Source organism: Vulpes vulpes, chromosome 4 (genome assembly GCF_048418805.1).
Source record: "Vulpes vulpes isolate BD-2025 chromosome 4, VulVul3, whole genome shotgun sequence".
Taxonomy (NCBI): domain Eukaryota; kingdom Metazoa; phylum Chordata; class Mammalia; order Carnivora; family Canidae; genus Vulpes; species Vulpes vulpes.
In genome coordinates this window covers 26,203,154-26,223,518 of record NC_132783.1, presented here as the reverse complement: position 1 = coordinate 26,223,518, position 20,365 = coordinate 26,203,154, and the positions used below count along the sequence as shown (strand labels likewise).

The 20,365-nt window shown below is 38.6% G+C and overlaps 1 long non-coding RNA gene across 1 annotated transcript in view; it reads right to left on the bottom strand.

Moving 5' to 3' along the window:
* LOC140598446 (uncharacterized) overlaps nucleotides 1-18,297 on the bottom strand; it is a 64,151-nt gene extending 45,854 nt beyond the window's left edge. The window contains exon 1 of the long non-coding RNA XR_012000877.1: nucleotides 18,231-18,297. This is a non-coding gene — a long non-coding RNA (uncharacterized lncRNA). The remainder of the gene's footprint in view (nucleotides 1-18,230) is intronic.
* Nucleotides 18,298-20,365: the final 2,068 nt, after the last annotated feature.

The following is a 20,365-nucleotide window of genomic DNA, read 5'->3' as shown; positions in this document are numbered from 1 at the left end:
GACGCAGGACTCGATCCCAGGTCTCCAGGATCACATCCTGGGCTGAAGGCAGACGCTCAACCGCTGAGCCACCCAGGGATACCCCTAAGCATTTATTTCTATGCATTAAGATGTTAAATGTCACATATGGTGAAAATGGAAATATTCCTTTGAAACACTATCTTAACATTATTTAAATTATTAATAATAGCCAGAGGGAAGGCAGACTATAAATGAGTATCATTATGTTTGTGATTTTTAATGGTGAACATTAAATTACATTGTTGTAAACTATGAAATATTTCACTTGATTCCCAAATTCCCAATAACTTTTCAATAAGGTAAAGAGGATGGTGTTCAAGAGAGAGGCTCAAAAAGTAGCTGCAAACCCAATATATCAGAGAGGAACAGTATATTCAGGACAGGAGGTGGGACTGGCTCTTTCACTATTTTCACTGTAGCTAATGAAAGGCAAACCCCAAAATGTTCAGAGCTCTAGGACTTTTCAGATAAATACTGGAAATGGTGAGTATGATTCATGTCCAAGATTGATTTACTGAAAAATACAGATGTGGAGACAAAATTTCAGCATTTTAATCTTTGCTAAATATGGTCTCCTTGAAATAGGTCTCAACTGCAAGCCAAGAGATGTGGGCTCCAGTGCTGGCTCCTCCTTAACTAGCTGTGTGGCCTTGGCAAGCTGCACCATCTCACTAGGCTTAGTATCCTTATCTTTAAAAAAGAGAAGATGAGGAGCCCTGACTGCAGGACCTCACACACTCCCTCTAGCTTGAATATTCAATGGAATAAAGGACTTAGTATCTTTATTTATTTTTGGTGTTTCTTACTTTTAAAGTGGATGATCACCTTTGAAAGCATACATCTTAAATAAAATATGGATTTGAGGCACCTTAGAAAGTCATCTTCATGGCCACTGGCTGGAAGAAAATAGATTGCAACCAGCAGCTGGAGTCAATACAAAATTAAATGACACAGCAAGAGTATTCAAATATTTTCTTAGGCATAGAAATAGACCTTTCAGAATTATCATTTTTAAAATCATAACTATTTCAAAAGGTACATGGTTAGTAACCATGTAAAAAAATAAGGTACAGCATGTTATAAATAAAACATGTTTTACATGGAAACCTCAATTATAGAAAGTAAAGCCTACTTATGAACTATTTTCAGACATTCAAGTTAAATTATAATTGATTACAGCCCAATTTTCCAATTAACTTATGTTTCAAAATAGTATACAATTTTTAAAATAAGCTTCAATATAATCATACTTCTATAATTCCTCTGGATATTCTTGCTTCAGAGAGCTGTGCAAGCCCAGAGAAACAGACTAACCCTTCATACCCCAGTTTCACACATGAAATGGGAATATTAACAGCAATGCTGTACACAGTCCCTCAAACCTTCACAGAAGAGTAATATGTTCCACTAAGCTAGACTGGAAGCCGGCATTGGAAGTACTTGTCAATGGTCTAGTGGAAAGTCATTTCAAAACTGATGAAATAGCATTTCCCTTAGTAACTCAGGGGAATTTTACTGGTATGCTACAAAATCTGACTCCTGGTTTATATCAAATTTTTATTTTCTGTTGCTGTTGACATTGTTATGTCTTTTGTTTTACATTTGTTTTGGTCTTCCTTCTCCCAGAAACTATTATTTATGAGCAGATGTGTTAGTTTGCAGGCATATCTCAAAGCTATGACTTTCTTACCACTTTCTGTCAGAAGATGATCTAATCTGTGAGTCAAACTGTATTACAAACACCTAATCTCATTCTGGTCCTGATGAAATCAAACACTTTGGAACAATTTCTTCTTCATTGTTCTAGAGCATTGCCATTATGCTTCTCCTGTATTTGAGCAAACAAGAACAGATGAGAGAGGACTAGGCAAGTTAAAAATATCAGTCTGTCTGTCTGTCTATCTATCTATCTATGTATTTTTACTTAACTTCAATTTGCCAACATATAGTACAACATTAGTTTCAGATGTCGTTTTTAATAATTCACAGTTGCATATAACCCCCAGTGCTGATATAAGCCCTTTAAAAAAAAGATGACAACTCAGTAAAGATTATTGGATTATGTTCTTTGGTAAATCTATTTCTTGGCTATTCCTAAAAAGAAAAGATCACACCCAAGGACCACATTAGAATACATTTATTTGAAAACACTCCTTATCAGCTGCCAATTAAAAAAATTCTCAAGCAGCAATGAATTTAATCAACATAGACCTTCTGAGCCCAGGCCTGAGATGCTGAAAGGAATGAATAAAGTTAAGAAGCTTTTACTTGTAACTTTTCATTCTGGCAGATTAAACAACTAAGTCTCTTTTTCCTAAATTATTAATATTTCCAGGTAAGGTGGGATTATTCAGAGGTTATTTTTCATATAATTCCCATACTCTAGCACAGGATTAGCAACATCCTTCTAATTCTTTTAATTTAAATAATGGTGGGAAGGAGGGGGGAATAAAATCATTAAGCATTGTAAACAGTCTAGCTGATAAAGAGCTTTTGTTTTTTTTATTTTGTCTTATTATTTAACTATGTATAATTAACACAAAATGTTTATATAGCAAAATTACATACAAATGTATAATATTATCTAAGACCTGGAACAAATTTTCATAACTGAGACTCTATACAGAAATATATGTTTGAAAAATTCATTCGAACTTTAAGGAAAAATAAATAATTATTTTAAGTACAATTTTTTTGTCCTCACAATTTAAAACTACCCCAAAATTGCTTCCAGTATCATGTAAAATAAAGACAGAATTCAATAAAGGTTTTTTTTTTTTCTGGGAAACCAACTAGGGGTGGTGGAAGGTGAGGTGGGCAGAGGGTAGGGGTGACTGGGTGATGGGCACTAAGGGGCGCACTTGATGGGATGAGCACTGGGTGGTATGCTATATGTTAGCAAATTGAACACCAAAAAAAAAAATAAATTATAAAAAAAACAATAAAGAGCTTTTGTAGGGATATTTTTTTTGGTGAAATAAATCGGCACTGATGCATAGAAACTGATTTGAGGGAAAAGGGATACCAAAGAAGACACAATGCAAGAAAATAAATTAAAAAGTAATATGAGGAAAAGGTTTCATGACTGACAGTAAATCATTTATTCATGGCCATTTATTGATACTATACTTCCAACAGCATGCTAAAGTAATACTAAAATCTTTATTTTTAGAGAAACATTTATTTATCTCAAAGGCTTAAGGAACTATTCATTCCATTTAATACACTTTTCCAATATATTTGATGTAAGATTCTAAATATAGCAAATATAGTAGAATTTTCCCATTCTTATCCCTATTATGTTTTTATTCTTTTTTTCTAGAGGTATTTGGAGGATCATAAGACAGATATTTGAGGTTCCATGTCCCCATTAGATAACTGATTTGACAAACTCTTAACTTGTGAAGATCATTTTAAGGTTTGTATAAATTCATCCTTGGCCAATATGCTGGAGTGGACTTATTATGCATTGTAAGAATTAATTATTAAACTTTCAAGAGGTTTTCAAGCCAATTGACATCCCAGGGGTAGTCTGAAACTGGCCCCATGTAGGAGTATTTACATCATGTTAATTGTCAAATGCTACGAATCAGGACTTCTCTAACCCCATATCCAGAGCTAGTTAATAAATATTTACCAGTAAGTATAAGTACACCGTTGGTCAGAGCTATTCTTTGACTTTTTCATAATATGCCAAGGAAAATAAAGCCTACTATATAATACAACTTTGACCAAAATGCCTTCTAAAATATTTTATGTTTATTTTTTGTATTAATAATTTCAAAATTTCAAGAATTGGTACTACTAAGCTTAAAAAATATGGGCCAGTCAAATCACATTAGATTAGGCTTCTCTGTTTTGATTTTAAAGTTGGAAATGATGTCCTTCAAAGATATATATTCATTTTACTCAGACACAGTAAGTTAGTGAATTTCTCCATTCACTGTAGTCTCTTCCTGCTGTCCCACCTGTTTTGAGGAGTTAACTCTGCTGATACAGCAATTGGACATCCAAACAACACATTATTTTATAAGTAACTATATAAATGAAATATGTATGTTTACATAGTCATTTGACATTACTCTGCTGAAGTAAGACAAAAAAGTCAGAAGGCAATGGTCAAATCAATAGAAATTAGAATAAACACCAATTAAAATGTAAAAAAACCTTAGGAGGAGACAGCTTCCCAGGCCCAACATTATTGGTTTACTGTGATGGCCAGGGAGGACTTCCAAGACAGAGGAAGGACCAGATTGAGACCTAAATCAGCACCATGCTTTACTAAATAAGACCTGAACTCTTGGCAGTTTCTAACAGGCAACCAACACATATTAAACTGTTTGTAGGGATCCCTGAGTGGCGCAGCGGTTTGGCGCCTGCCTTTGGCCCAGGGCGCGATCCTGGAGACCCGGGATCGAATCCCACGTCGGGCTCCTGGTGCATGGAGCTTGCTTCTTCCTCTGCCTCTCTATCTCTCTGGGACTATCATAAATAAAATTAAAAAAATAAAAAATAAAAAAATAAACTGTTTGTATATCAACTTATTACAGTGTTCTCCATCTAAATTGTCATAGGAAAAATAAAGTTGTTTCATTCATTTCGGCTTCAGTTTCACATCTGGGCAAAGCACACTGCTGGTAAAGACAGCTCTTATTTTCCTGGTGAAAAATGGACCCTGGGTCTCTGCACAGGAAGTATTTAGCGCCTTTGTGGCAGTGTTCAGTTTAAGCCAGACTGCAAATAAGAGAGCCATCTGTGTTTAAACATGGAAAGGGTTCACAGTAAGGGAAGAGATCTTAAACTTTTCTCTTTTCCTGGGTGTGGATCTTGCTTAGTATCCCTGAGGAAATGAGCTGTTAAGGGATGCGCTGCTCTGTGAATCACAGCTCTGAAAGGAGATACAGATGGCTGTATCTGTATACAAATATACACCAAAGTAAACCTTCCATTGTGGATAATTTAGTAGGTTGATTAGAGCACATTTCATCACTGACCAACAGAACAGAAACAACTACGAAAGCTGAAGGCTCATTCCAGAAACATCTCTGACCAAAGTTTTCTCGAGCTTTAACTTCATGGTTTTATATTTACTCATTTCAGCATTTTGCTAGTTAAACAATACTGATATGAAATGTGAATCCCAGAAAGTGCAGTTTCATTCCACATAGCTGGAAAATTGGTAACTCATTTTTCTCTGCCACTTGTTATCGATTCGTAAAGATCATTCCAAATCCCCACTACTTATTCTGTTCATTAAATTGTCTTATTCCATGGTTTTTCCAGAAACTTTAGCCACAGTTCTAATATCTCTTTGTAAATGTTGTCTCATTTTAAATAACTGCTTTAAACAAATATTCTAAACTTACTACCAAATTTAGGGCAGCAGATTCAGACTCGAGCCCTCCAGATCACTTGTCTACAATCCATACAACACATAAGAACAAAGTCTTCCAGGGGCACCTTGGTGGCTCAATGGCTCAGGTCATGATCCAGGGTCCGGGGATTGAGTCCCACATTGGGTTCCCCATAGGGAGCCTGCTTCTCCCTCTGCCTATGTCTCTGCCTCTCTATCTCTCATGAATAAATAAATAGAATCTTAAAAAAGAAAAAGAACAAAGTCTTCTAGTTCAGGCAGGGCAAGCCCTCCAGATCGGTTACTCTTATCTCTTTTATTCACATCATCACCATTACTTATAGTTTTTCTCTAAATTTGTATTAAAGAAATCAAGTATCTTTGTAAAACTGTATAATGTAGACATTATATCAGGATTAATTTTCTTTATTAAAATCCTACTTCAGTGACTTTAACTCTGAAAAGTAAAATGACAATGTTTTTTCTTAGAACATACCAGGTATCAGAGATATTGCTGTTTCCATGCAACAGTGATATTCATGAACTTGATCAATGTGTCATCACTTAAGAATCCATAAGAATAGGATATAAGCTGGTTGGTGTGGATCTGGCTGTGTCCACTACTTTTTATTGTCTTGGAGGGCACTGGGCAAATGCTGAATTCTCTCTACAGGAGGGACAGAAATGCAAGGGTTCCCTGACCATGTCCCACTGATTCTGAATAATTTGAGGCCATGTATTATAACACTAGAACTTAAGAGTGTCAAAGTATGAGGTGGTCTAGTCCAGACTGAATCCTAATCAAGTAAATCTCTGAATGGGCCAAGCAGAACCACCCCTTTCTGTCCTTTTTCCCAGGGATGGAAGAACTGGTGGTGGTCTTGGAAAGCACTCCAGCTCCAGCTTCAGCTCTAGTTCTAGACTCTAGGTCTATCCCTCTTATCTACGGAACCATTTTTAAACTGCTAGGAAACTCTGGGTAGACCATATACCTATATGAACTGCATATTTATATAATCACTCTCTGGATATGTTTAGATTCTTTACTATGAAAAAGGCATTGCAAATCTCACATAGGCATCTGAATCCAGGTTGGTTCCCTGTTAGATTCCAGGAGTTTTATTAAGCAAAGGAAGAAGCCCTTCACAGTTGATCTCACTTCACATGCTGGCATATAGTTCTAGGTATTGATATATCCCCACAGACCTAAACAACAGTTAAGTCCAGCAGAACATTATATGACGCACAGTCTTTCTTCACGTTGGCAGCAATAGTTTGGATACTGAGAATACGGTTGTGGGTTTTTTCCTCCTGTTGTGTTACATATTTTATCAGTAATCTGAAAATCACTATATTAACACATTTGAACTGCTTAATCAATGCTAGTAAGTTGGCACTGTCAGCCTTTTCCCTCACTATCTATACTTAATATTTCTCTTGGGTGTGTTTTTGAATGGAACAAAGAAGGATAATTCTTCCTGTTTTTCTATTTTCCTTTTCCACCTCCCTGTCCTTTGGCTGCTATTTTACAAAACATCCTAATTTATAAAAGAATGGTCTCTTACAAGAGATGAAGTACAAGAATTTTAAACCCCTTAATTGCACTGTGTGTTTCAAATCTTAAAACTGAATTCTAATTTAGTGCCTCAACATTCTAAATCAACATTCCAGGAATTTTTTAAATCTTGCAATGATGCAAAGTATCAAGTTGAAAATCAACCACAAGAAGACATAACATTTCCACACTTTTAACTTATGGGCTAAAAATGGAAAAAGATTCACATTGCTTATATTTGCTTTTGCCTGATTAATGGCAGTTATATCAGAAGGCCTTGGCCAACACTTGGGGAAAGCAGCCAAGTACACAGAGACAAGCCAAAAGTCACTAAAGATGAGCAAGTCACAATGCACCATCTGTGGTGGCACCAGATACCTGCATAAAATAAATTCTCAAAATAAGAGAAAATTCACTTAAGAGAAATGCAGCTTCTTTTAATTAACTTTCCTCCAGTAATTGTTATCTTTTTAGGAAATACCATAAATATCCTGCTGGATATTTATGATTGTTTGGGCAGCTTTTCTCACGAGGGCCATAATTAACAGGGAGACACAGTTTTGGTTCCCTCTGTCCCACACAAAGACAACTTGGGACTCTTAAATAATGCCTTGCTTTCAAATTAATGCAAAATGTTATTACATTAACCCAGGAATCAATTAAGCTATTTTAAAGAAATAATATATTTTTTACAATAACCAGGCTTTAGTTGAATAAGCTGAGCTGAAGTGTGGCTATAACTCCAATAACACTTGGATGAATTTAACCTAAAGGAATTACAACTTAATACAAATAGATGAGGGATATCTGGGTGGCTCAGTAGTTGAGTGTCTGACTTTGGATCAGGTAATGATCCTGGGGTCCTAGGATGGAGTTCTGCATCAGGTTCCCCTTAGGGAGCCTGTTTCTCCCTCTGCCTATGTCTCTGCCTCTTTCTATTAATCTCTCATGAATAAATAGATAAAATCTTTAAAAAAAATACAGATAGATGAGATTTCATCAGAGCACATGGCAAAATATTTTTTACCACTTTTATGTAGTTTGTTTTAAAATATGTCAACTCAGTCTTTGGAATTTTAAAGACATTTTTATATCTTCTCTAATATAATCATTTATATGTGTACTAATACAACCATCACACTTCCACATACTAGACTCTTCCTAAGTTAGGGGTATGAATTAAATTATTGTTTTTAACCACATTAGTGGAGACAGCTCTACTTTCAGCACTTGAGCCAAAGGATCAGGAATGGCCACACAACAGAGGCAATGACTTCAACACCTCACTGACCTTGACTCACAAGTATCTCTGACTTTATCACCCCTCCGGTTCCATTGTCTTGTTTAGTTCCAACCTTCATTAATTCTAAAATGGTCCATGACAGTAACCTCCTCTCTAGCATCTGGGCCTCCAAACTACCCTACACTCCATAGGAATGTGGCCATTTGACACCTGTCCTAACAGAGCTTTGGAAATTGTTCAAATGTCAATAGCCCTTAAAGTTCAAACTCTAGTAAGTCAACAATTTTCTGTTAAGCAAATCAATTGATAAACCAACCTCTTCACAATTTGTCTCTAACCTATCTCTTTGGCCTTATGTCTAACTATCCATATGCGCTCCCAAATATCCTAAACTGTAGTTTTCATCACAATGGCAAATTATAGACTATATAATCAGGCTCCCTGGGTTCTAATCTCAATAGTATCACCTTCAAAATGTGTTAGCGGGAGACCAAATACTTTATTTTTTGAAATTTCAGTTTTCCCATCTGTACAATTGGGATCAAAAGGTTGTTGTTAATTAAATGACACACACTAATATTAAATAAAGAGTAGCACAGAACATGAAGACTCCTAACTCGGGGAAATGAACTAGGGGATGTGGAGGGGGAGGAGGAGGGGGGGTGGTTAGTGGGTGACGGGCACTGAGGGGGGCACTTGACGGGATGAGCACTGGGTGTTACTCTGTATGTTGGCAAATTGAATACCAATAAAAAATAAATTTATTATGAAAGAAAAGAAAAGAACAAAAAGAAAAGAAAAGGAAAGAAAGAAAGAAAGAATGAAAGAAAGAAAGAAAAGAAAGAAAGAGTAGCTAGTAATAATCACAGCAAACAAACACTTAATCCATGCCTTTACTCCAAACTTTCTGGCTGATGTGTCCTCCCATCTGGCATCCTTTTCTCAATGAACTCCTATATGTCCCTCAAAGATTAGTTCAAATGGCACCTGCCTTTGAAAGCCTTCCTTTACCATTTCACTTGGGAAAAGGTAGCTTTCCCCACTGCAATACGCTTACAGCATTTTGTGAATATTGTATATTACAACCTGCATCTTCATAAATCTCTATATATGTGTTCTTCCTATAGTGTAAGATCTGCATGGAAAACAATAATATCTTGACATCCCCATACTCGGTTATGGGTACACTGTACCATCCCTCACCCAAGAAAGATATAATAAAGTCCTAATACCCAGTACCTCAAAATGTGACCTATTTGAAAACAGAGTTGTTGCAGATATCATTAGTTAAGATCATACTGGAGTAGAGTGGAGTCCTAATCCAAAACAAATGATATACTTTTAAGAAGACAGCAATGTGAAGACACAGAGTCACAAGCACCATATGAAGCCAGAGGCAGAGATTGGAGTGATATATATCTCAAGCCAAAGAGTGCTAAGAATGCTGGCCTTCATCAGAACCTATGAAGAGGCAAAGAATTCTGCCCCAGATCCTTCAGAAGGACTGTGGCCCGACCAAAACATTGATTTCAGACTTCTAAACTACAGAATTGCGAGATAATAAATTTCCGTTGTTTTAAGCCAGCAACTTATGGTACTTCATTATAACAGCCCGAGGAAACCAATACATGTTCCCAGATTCAGGGGGAAAAACTAACATATTTGTGTTAAAGAAGCAAATGACTTTAAGAATTTTACTTAATCAATTGGGACTTACATAGAAAAATAGGAGTGTACAGAGATGGCTAGATTAGACCATCCTAAATTCTGGCTTTAAGAATCTGTAAGTACCTGATTTCCTATTTAAGTATCATATTTAACTTCCTTGCCCACCTAAAAAATTAAGGTTATTGATGCTTTTTCTTTTAAGATTTTTTTATTCATGGGATCCCCGGGTGACTCAGTGGTTGAGTATCTGCCTTTGGCCCAAGACATGATCCTGGAGACCCAGGATCGAGTCCCGCATCGGGCTCCCTGCATGGACCCTGCTTCTCCCTCTGCCTGTGTCTCTGCCTCAGAGAGACACTGAAAGAGAGAGAAAGAGGCAGAGACACAGTCAGAGGGAGAAGAAGGCTCCATGCAGGGAGCCCGATGCGGGACTCAATCCTGGGTCTCCAGGATCTTGCCCTGGGCCAAAGGCAGGTGCCAAATCACTGAGCCACCTAGGCATATCAAGATTGATACTTAAGACTTAGAAAATGTTGACATATTCCTCCTTGCCCTGTACCTACACTGACTGCTTATAAAATGAAACCTAGTCTTATTCATCAGAGCAATGACATAAAAGTTTTTCAACAGGTGATTCATAAAAAATGGCATACTTATTCATCTTTATATGGTATCTATAGTCCAAGGAGATTGTGTCTGAGACTCCAGAAAGTTTTTTCCAAAGCATTTTTATTAACAACATGTTTGCTCTCAGGGACCTATTAATTTATTATAATGTAGTTATACTGATAGGCATCTTACCTAAAAACATTCATTTACATGGAAATAACAGTGTAAAGACAGATAAAAGTAGTCTTATATTTAGGCCAGAATCAAGGTCTATCTACTCTTTACGTTAGTAATTGCAGCTAAGAAGGAAGGAAAAAATATAGAATTTGGAAGGAGAAATGTAATTTCAGTCACTGTGGTTAGAAGGGACATTTATTGTATGATTGAAATAAGTCAATAGGAGAATGACAAACATTAAATGGTCTCATTCATTTGGGGAATATAAAAAATAGTGAAAGGGAATAAAGGGGAAAGGAGAAAAAATGAGTGGGAAACATCAGAAAGGGAGACAGAACATGAGAGACTCCTAACTCTGGGAACAAACTGGGCGGGGGGTGGAAGGTGAGGTGGGCGGGGGGGGGGTGACTCGGTGATAGGCACTGAGGGGGGCACTTGATGGGATGAGCACTGGGTTTATTCTATATGTTTGCAAATTGAACACCAATAAAAAATAAATTTATATTAAAAAATCCAAAGTACACAAGGAAGGCAAAATGCCATACTTATTTGGTGCCTAAAATAACATGTTATTATAAAGTAAAGCAATTTCATTTTTGGAGCATGGAAAATCCCAAAACTATGAAAAATGTGCTTTCTGAGATCTCTAAGAGCCTTAACTTCAAAAACATGCAGTGAAGGTACTAAATAAATCTTTCAAGAAAAAGAATGCTCTGGCATGAGTCAAACATCCAGTTTCTGACACCTACATTCAATGTTGCCTCTAAAGAGATGTCTTGTCTTTCACTGCTCAGGTCCTTGAGAACCAGGCCTCACAATGAAGGAAGTCAGTATAGTCACAGTCTGGTTCTCCAGCTTCTGGAACTCCCAAGAATGCACAGATTTGATCCAGTCATCTATAATCCAACAGTCATTCAATAATCATGAGTTATGCCTTACCCTAGGCTCACCACTGATTTGCTGTTGGCAGCTTTGATTAATTTTTTTTTCTGAAGCTCAGTATTCTCATCTGTAAGCAAGGATAATGATGGTATCTGCTTCCTAGGATTTGTTGTGGTAATTAAATAAGAGATGGCTCATAGGACTTCACATAGAGCCTGGCATATGATAATTACCCAATACAAGTTAACTGCTCTCTTTATCATCATTACTGGAATATGTTATAAAACTAGTAAGCAAGTTGAGGGTAGGACTGTGCCTATTACTTAATGGACACCCACACTGAACAGCTGAGACCAGTGAATGCTAAAGTAAATCTTCGTGCCAATTCCAGCCCAAAGCCTACTTCTGTAAATGTTTATTGGAACACAGCCACTCCTGATCTTTTATATGTTGTCTATGTCTACATTACCCAGCAGATGTACATAGTTGTAACAAAAGGACTGAATAGGCTGCAGACTGTGAACCATTTATTACTTGGCTCTTTAAACAATAAGTGTGTTAATCCTGCACTAGAGCATCGCCACTTACTATGTGGTCCTCAGCTCATTAGAAATACAGACACTGGGATCCCTGGGTGGCTCAGTGGTTTAGCACCTGCCTTCCGCCTAGAGCGTGATCCTGGAGGCCGGGGATCAATTCCTGCATCAGGCTCCCTGCATGGAGCCTGCTTCTCCCGCTGCCTGTGTCTCTGCCTCTCTCTGTGTGTCTCTCATGTAGAAATAAACAAAATCTTTAAAAAAAAGAAATACAGACACGTAGGCTCCCTTGACCTACTGAATCAGAAACTATATATTTTCACAAAATCTTCAAATGATTTACAAACATTAAGGGTTGAGAAACAGTGGTCTAGGTCAGAGGTTAACAAAATTTCTGTAAAGGGATAGAGAGTAAATATTTAAGCCTTTGTTGCAGGACTATAATATCTGTTCAAATCTGCCTTCCTATCTCAAAAGCAGCCAGAAAAAAATATGTAAATAAATGGGCACGGTTCCATGCCAATAAAACCAAGTATGGAACCTGAAGTTTCAATTTTATACAATTTTCATGTATCACAAAATATTCTTTTAATTTTTTTCAACCATTTAAAAATGTTGAAACCTTCCCTTAGCTTGTGTACCATACAAAAACAGGCAGCAGGGCAGCCCGGATGGCTCAGCGGTTTAGTGCCACCTTCAGCCCGGGGCATGGTCCTGGAGACCCGGGATCGAGTCCCACATCAGGCTCCCTGCATGGGGCCTGCTTCTCTCTCTGCCTGTGTCTCTGCCTCTCTATGTGTCTCAAGAATAAATAAATAAATAAATAAATAAATAAATAAATAAATAAATAAATAAATAAATAAATAAAATCATTAAAAAAAAAAAAAAACAGGCAGCAGGTAGGATCTGGCCTGTAGATCAGAGTCAGTAGTCTTAATCTAGGCTAATGCCACATCACTGTTTAGCCAGCAGGTTACCCCTCCTCCCATACTCTCCCCAGGACTCTAAAAACCTATGTGTATTTTCTGGCACATGTGACTTTAGAGAAGTTATCTTCTACTCATCTAACTTATCCCAAAAAATATTTCTGTTCCTCCTTTATGACTTCTAACTTGTAATATAAAGTTCCTATCAAATGATGTGATGGTGTAACTGTTTCCTTTTCTTTGGCAGATTAAATAGAACATACCAGAGAGGCTGAACTAGGAAGCTATAGGTGAATAGACAGACAGGTGGACAGATAAGATACCTGCCTCCAAAGGAATAGGAACCTGATCACAATGAAAAACTCTTTGTCTCTAAATTCAAACCAAGTATGCTGAGCATTTCTAAATATATACTCAGGATTTGTGTCTATTTGATCCACAATATCCTTCTCCTTGACTCTTCAAGTAGTCTGAAGCTATTGGAAAGTAACATAGGAAGTCTGCACATCTTGCCCTTGCCTTCCCCTTCCAGAGGCTAGTAGATCACAAGCAACTGAGAAGGAACTGCCAGAGAGGGTTCTCCATCAGAAAAAAAAAAGAGCTTTGCCCCACTCTCAGGGCTCTGGGACACATTGGTGAGAGATGGCTAGAGGAGGGGATCCCTACCTGCCTTTTACTTAAGCCAGTATTCTTTGTTCCTGCTTATACTGAGATCATAAATCAGTTTCAGAAGAGAAGCTTAGTTCATAGAAACCTTTAATTTATGTTCAAAGTTTATTGAAGCTAAGCTCAATAAATGGTAGATAAGAGGACTTTGTTGAGTAAACACAACATTCATAATTTAGGTTTAGCAATTTAAGAAACATGAAAGTACTCAAGATTCATCAGAAGCACAAACTATATGAACTATCTGCACAATCTTAGAAGAAAGATTTACATATACCTATAGACTTATGATATATATATATATATAACATTTTAATCTAAATGAATGTGTTAGAATACATTCTGACCCCTGGTCTCGGCTACCATCACATCTTTTTTGTCGTTTAACCTTACTCTGTTTTATCTTTCTACCATCATCCAATTTTCCCTCTCCTTTCAAGGATAATTTATTCTGCGAAACAGGCTGAGATAAAAACCTTTCTACATAGCCTGATAAATCTTATAATTATAAATTATTCAATAATGAAATGGTTCCCATAGTGTATTAATGAGGAAGATTTCAGCTACAAGAAACAGAAAATCCTGGCCTCACTAGCTGACGTCTTAAGAAATTGATCATTTCATAAGAGAAATTCTGCAGTTAGGCAGCTACACGGTTGCTTAATTCAGTGCCTCGACAACATCATCAAGGATCTTTCCAATTTTCAATATTGCATTATTCAGGATATAGGCTTATCCTTATGTTAACTACCTTACACCATATGTGACAAAATGATATCCAGTAAAAATGCTGTTTTTGTGTCTCTTTAATTATGACAAAGTTTTTCCCTGAGCTCCCACAATATTCCACTTCATAGCTCATTGACCAGAAATGCATCATACCTGTTTCTAAAATATGAGCAGCCAAGAAGAATGAGATTACCATAATTGTGCTGAATGGGGAAAATATGCAGCCAAGAATATTTTATCTGGCAAGCCTGTCATTCAGAATAGGAAGAGAGATAAAGAGTGTCCCACACAAACAAAAACTAAAGGAGTTCATAGACCACTAAGCCAGCCCTGCAAGAAATATTAAGAGGAACTGAGTGGGAGAAAAAAGATCAAAAGCAACAAAGACGGGCATCCCCGGTGGCCCAGTGGTTTAGCACTGCTTGCAGCCCAAGGTGTGATCCTGGAGATCCAGGATCAAGTCCCATGTCAGGCTCCCTGCATGGAGTCTGCTTCTCCCTCTGCCTGTGTCTCTGCCTCTCTGCCTGCCTTCTCTCTCTCTTTCTCTCTCTCTCTGAATTAATAAATAAAAAATCTTTTCTAAAAAAAGCAACAAAGACTAGAAAGGAACATCACCAGAAACACCAAGTTTATAGGTAACACAGTGCCATGAAATTCATATCTTTCAATAAGCAATCTGAATGTATATGAACTAAATTTCCAATCAAAATACATTGGGTATCAGAATAGATTTTTTTAAAAAGGCACATCTATATGCTACCTACAAGAGACTCATTTTAGACCTAAAGACACCCCCATATTGAAACTAAGGAGATGGAGCACCACTTATCATGCTAATGGATGGCAAAACAAAGCCAGGGTTGCCAAACTTATATCAAACTAGATTTTAAAACAAAGACAGTAAGAAGTGTTTGAATGATACACTCGACCAGATGGCCTTAACAGGTATATTCAGGACATTTCATCCCAAAGTAGAATATGCATTCTTTTATATACAATGGAGTATTACTCAGAATGAAATCTTGCCATTTGCAACAATGTGGATGGAGCTAGAGCACATTACACTAAGTGAAATAAGTCAGTAAGAAAAAGACAAATACTATATGATTTCACATTCATATGTGGAATTTAAGAAACAAAACAGATGAACATATGGGAAAAGGGGGAAAAAAGAGAGAAGGAAAAAACCATAAGAGACTTAAGGACAGAGAACAAACTGAGGGCTGCTGGAGGGAGATGAGCAGGGATGGGCTAGATGGGTGGTGAGGACACTTGTCAGGATGAGCACTGGGTGTTGTATGTAAGTGATGAATTACTGAATTCTACTCCTGAAACCAATATTGCAAATCTATGTTAAGTAGAACTTAAATACAATTTAAAAAAAAATTACCGTAATTGGATTAGGAAAGCATATGGTCATGTGAAAGATTATATTACCTGAATGAAAATCAGCATTAGAAAGAAGTGGGGAGGGATGCAGGAGCTATTACTCAGTAGTCACACAATACTCAATACTACAATCAATAAGAGGTATCCTGTTCATCAGCCTTTGAAGGTAGCCAATTAATTTGCAGGAAATAGTAACTGGGAGATTCTGTGACTACACAATTTTATATTACTGGAGTAATAAAGATCTGAAGCAGCCTCAATGTAATTACAGAATAAAGGCACATACCACAATCTGAGAATAGTTCTAGAATTTGGCAAAACCTGGTCCTAACACCTTTCAGTAAACCAATGTTCATCAAGGACTCAAGCAGTTGGGATTTATAACTGCCACTCAGGCCCCAGCCAACTTTCCCCATGATGTGATCAGTTCCAATTAATATAATACACTTTAATTTGTGTATCATTCTGTATTCAAGTATGACAAGTACCTTAAGCAAAGAAAAAAAGCAAAGTTGAATTTAAAAAAATTAAAACATTCTAATGTGACCCACAAGCTATCAATTTGTGAATGCTGCCGGGGCAGGGGGTCTTCTCTTACAGCCTCATTTAAGGGGGCTGCAAGTGGACAGAAACAAGGCTTGGTCATTCATAGCCGATAGATGATAGAAAACTGAAATGGAAAGAGAAGTCTGTGCATTCTGGTCCTTCTGTCCCTCCCTGTTCACCCACAGTGTCCACCTAGCAGCACAAGTACAGAAACTTGGTTTCTGTAAGCCAAGAGGAAGAGAACACTGTTTCTGAGACCCAGTTGATGGAGGAGGGGCCATGGCACACAATTCCTATTTACTTTTTCAACTATTTCTTCAAACTAAGAAAAAAACCCTATTCTAAATCTAACCTATTCTAAAATTATCTTAAATTTTCCAAAAACGAGATAGAAAGCATCTCAAATTCCCCTTCATAATTTGAAAGCACAAGTTAGAAATTGAGCACCAATAAAAAATAAATTTATTATAAAAAAAAAGAAAAGAAACTGATGTCTGTTAATATATATCAGTACCTCATGCGTTTCAGACACAGCTATCTTACCTTCCTGTTATGTTTTGCTCTTTATTATACGAATGTACTAATGTAGCCAAGTAATTTAGGATGGGATCAACTCTAGTGGACTTCACAAGCAGGTTTAGTTTCGTTGGACAGCTATTCTTTTAAGTGTGTTGTTGCTAAAAATGTGACAGAGCTACTCTTTCTTCCATGAGTGTTCTGAAGACGTATTTAAACATTTCAACCTGTAAGAATCTGCTTAATCCCTCTGCAGAATATTAAAGGGAAAAGAAGTTACTCTTTGACCAGGAAAGTTTAAGGCATTTAAATATGATCAGATATCCAGAAATAAAATAGTACATTCCATGAAGAAACTAGGAAATCACAACACAGATACATTCATTGTACATGAAAACTCAGAAACTTAGTATAAAAGCAAAGAAAATATTAAGTGATATTATTAAAGTAAGCTAACTAGAATAAGAAAATAACACCAAAACCACATTAATTCTATTGGTTTTTCTTGCACAGAACAGAGGGAAAATGATAAAAAATTGGACATATTAAATTTCTCCATTCTTTCCACTTAAGGGTAAAGTCTAGATCGAAAATGTTCTAAGAATTTCCTTTTATTTTATTATTATTATTATTTTAATATTATTTATTATTATTTATATGGAGCCCAATGCAGAACCTGAACTCATGATTTGAGCTGATACCAAGAGTCAGACACTTAATCAACTGAGCCACGCAGATGCTTCGAGAATGTTTTGAGAATTTAATGGATAATTATTTCCCTTAAATCCAAATTTTTCCTTAATAGATTTTTAAAGAACCATATGCTCTTCAATAGTACTTAGTTTTGGCTTATGAATAAGATGAAAAACGTTTGAGGGATAATGGCTTTTATGTATGGACCTGGGTGTGCATATGCACACACACACACACACGCATGTGTGTGTGTATTTCCATCAACTGTTTATAATGGAAGTGTATCCAGAATAAGGATAAAACTACTGATTGGATTCTTAAACAATATAACTACTGCCTCAGAGTCTTAGAAAAACACTTGCTCAGAAGCTGCCAGGATTCTAAGAAATCAACCAGGATATGTACAAGCAAACTGCAGAACATTTATTAAAAGTCCACTACCTAATCTAAGGTGATTTGAGTACATCTATAGGTGTTTATGAGATTTTATCACATATCACTATGGTTCATAAAGCATTATTTATACAAACAATAACCATAGAAGTCTAACTCTCTAAACTTTCAAGATACCACTCGGTAAAGCAATCAATTACTTTGATTTAGTACACTGCTCTGGATTTTTCCTGGATGGCAAAGCCTAGATATTGGGAAAGACGCTAAAGACACGGCCAAGCTTCAGACCTTATCCATTCTCCCTAAAAGACATTTAAATAGTACCTACCGGTTGCAGACAGATATCATGTTGGTTTATGTAGATTTTCATCTATATCAAGTGTTAGTACCTTGGAGTACAAAAGATCCTTTTGGTCTTCCTAAAAACAAGGGAAAAATTGAGCAAAGGCATTCCTCATATGTGTGCTTTACTCAGTTACTTTTGCCACTTTGGCTTTGGACTTTTTGGAGTGGAAGGTGAAATCTAGATGAAAATCAGACCCTTATCGTACCCTGTTAACACTTAACTCTTTTTCTTTTAATTCCAGTACAATATCAACTTTATTTCTTAAAGGCCCTTCCAGTTCTGTGTACTCCATAATCCCATGAAGACTTCCACAGACCCTGACCACAGCAAATTCAAATTATTTGATAAGAAGACACCCTTCAGATAAATGGGACTTTTGTGCTGCTCTTTCGAATAATCTCTGGGACCCGGTCTTGCTTTTGTGGTTTGTTGTCTGTTTTTATTTAGGGCTTTTATTTATTTGAGAGAGACACAGAGACAGTGACAGCACAAGCTCAGGAGGAGAGGGAGAAGCAGACTCCCCACTGAGCAAGGAGCCTGATGCGGGGCTCCATTTCAGGACCCTGGGATCATGACCTGAGCCAAAGGCAAACGCTTAACCAACTGGTCACCCAGGTGTCTTCTCTTGTTGTTGATCATCCTGTCTTTAGGAATTTTCTCCACATTTGGCCACACTAATCTGACTTCCCCACTTAACCCACCACCCATTGCATCTCATGAGCGGCTTTAAACGACAAAAAGGAAAATCCTGAAAGACATCCAACTCCTAAAAGACAGGGGAATTGTTAGGGACACTCCCAGAGCTGCAGCCCACCCCCTGACTTGTGATGGTATTTGAGGGCACTGAAACCAAGGGTAGAGCAGAACACACAGTTGTCTGGTAAAGCTCAGCAGTAATGACCGACTGGTGTTTGGCCAGAAATTCAGTTTTCCCTCCTCTTCCCCTAAAGACCATTAACGTTTTTTCTTTTAAGGATTTTATTTAGTTATTCATGAGACACACAGAGACAGAAGCAGAGACAGGGGCAGGGGCAGAAGCAGGCTCCAGGCAGGGGGCCCGAAGCGGGACTCGATCCCGAGTATCTAGGATCAGGCCCTGGGCTGCAGGCCCGCTAAACCGTGAGCCACCCGGGCTGCCCACATTTTTTCTTTAATGTGATGGATTTGGCAGGTGAATTTATTCCATCTAAATACGAATGCCCTGTCTCGATTCATTCTTCTAGCCTGAACTTTTAAAAAGTCTTCCGCCAAAAACAAACCGCCATCGCTGTACCCTCCGCCACCTCCCGCAGAACATCCGGTCATCAAATTGCATGAAAATCCTCTCCTCCCCGGGCTGCAAAGACGCATCCGATCCCTTTCCCCCGTCCCGCCCTCAGAAAGGCAGGCCCGGGGGGCGCACGTACCTCGCGGAGGCCCTGCCGGTGAGGGGGGCGGCGGCCCGGGAGCCCGCGTGCCCTCCACAGAGAGCCGTCCTCCGCGGTGCGGCCAAGGGCGCCCGGACAGTGGCCGGGCAGGGCCGCGGCGGGAGAGCGCACCTTGCGGGGTGTTTTCAGGCAGGCTTCCAGCTCGGCGGCCCGGACTCTCGGATGCGCCCCGAAACCCTGGTCTCCCTTGGGGAGTCCCTGCCGCCGCACCGCGCATGTGCTGGCAACTGCAGGCGCCCAACGGCCTCCCGCCCGCCTCTCACCTGCGCGTGCGCAGTCGCTCCTCAGAGCCAGCGGACGCCGGAGCACCCGAGGCCTGTGGGAGCGGAGCTGCTTCCTCTCAGGCAGGCGTCCCCGGGCCTGGAGCTGGTCCCGCGAAGCCTGCAGCCGCGCTCGCCGTTGACGTGCGGTAGAAAGCAAGCTCGAAGCCGGCGCTTTCCTGCCTGCGGCCAGAAGCCTCTGCCTGTACGCAGATCTGGGTCGGTGCGGCCGAGGCCTAGACGTGGGGTTCACGTGCCGTTCCACAGCCCAGCCGCTCTCGCGGGGGCGGCCGCGCGGGGAAGAGCTCGCAGTCCGGGGGTCTCCCTGCCAGGACCCCCTTAACTGGCCGTCCGGCTCCCCGGGACCCTCGAAGGCAGCTCGGACAGAGGCCCAGGAGAGCAGGAGGAAAGGAGGAGAACTTGCTGCCCC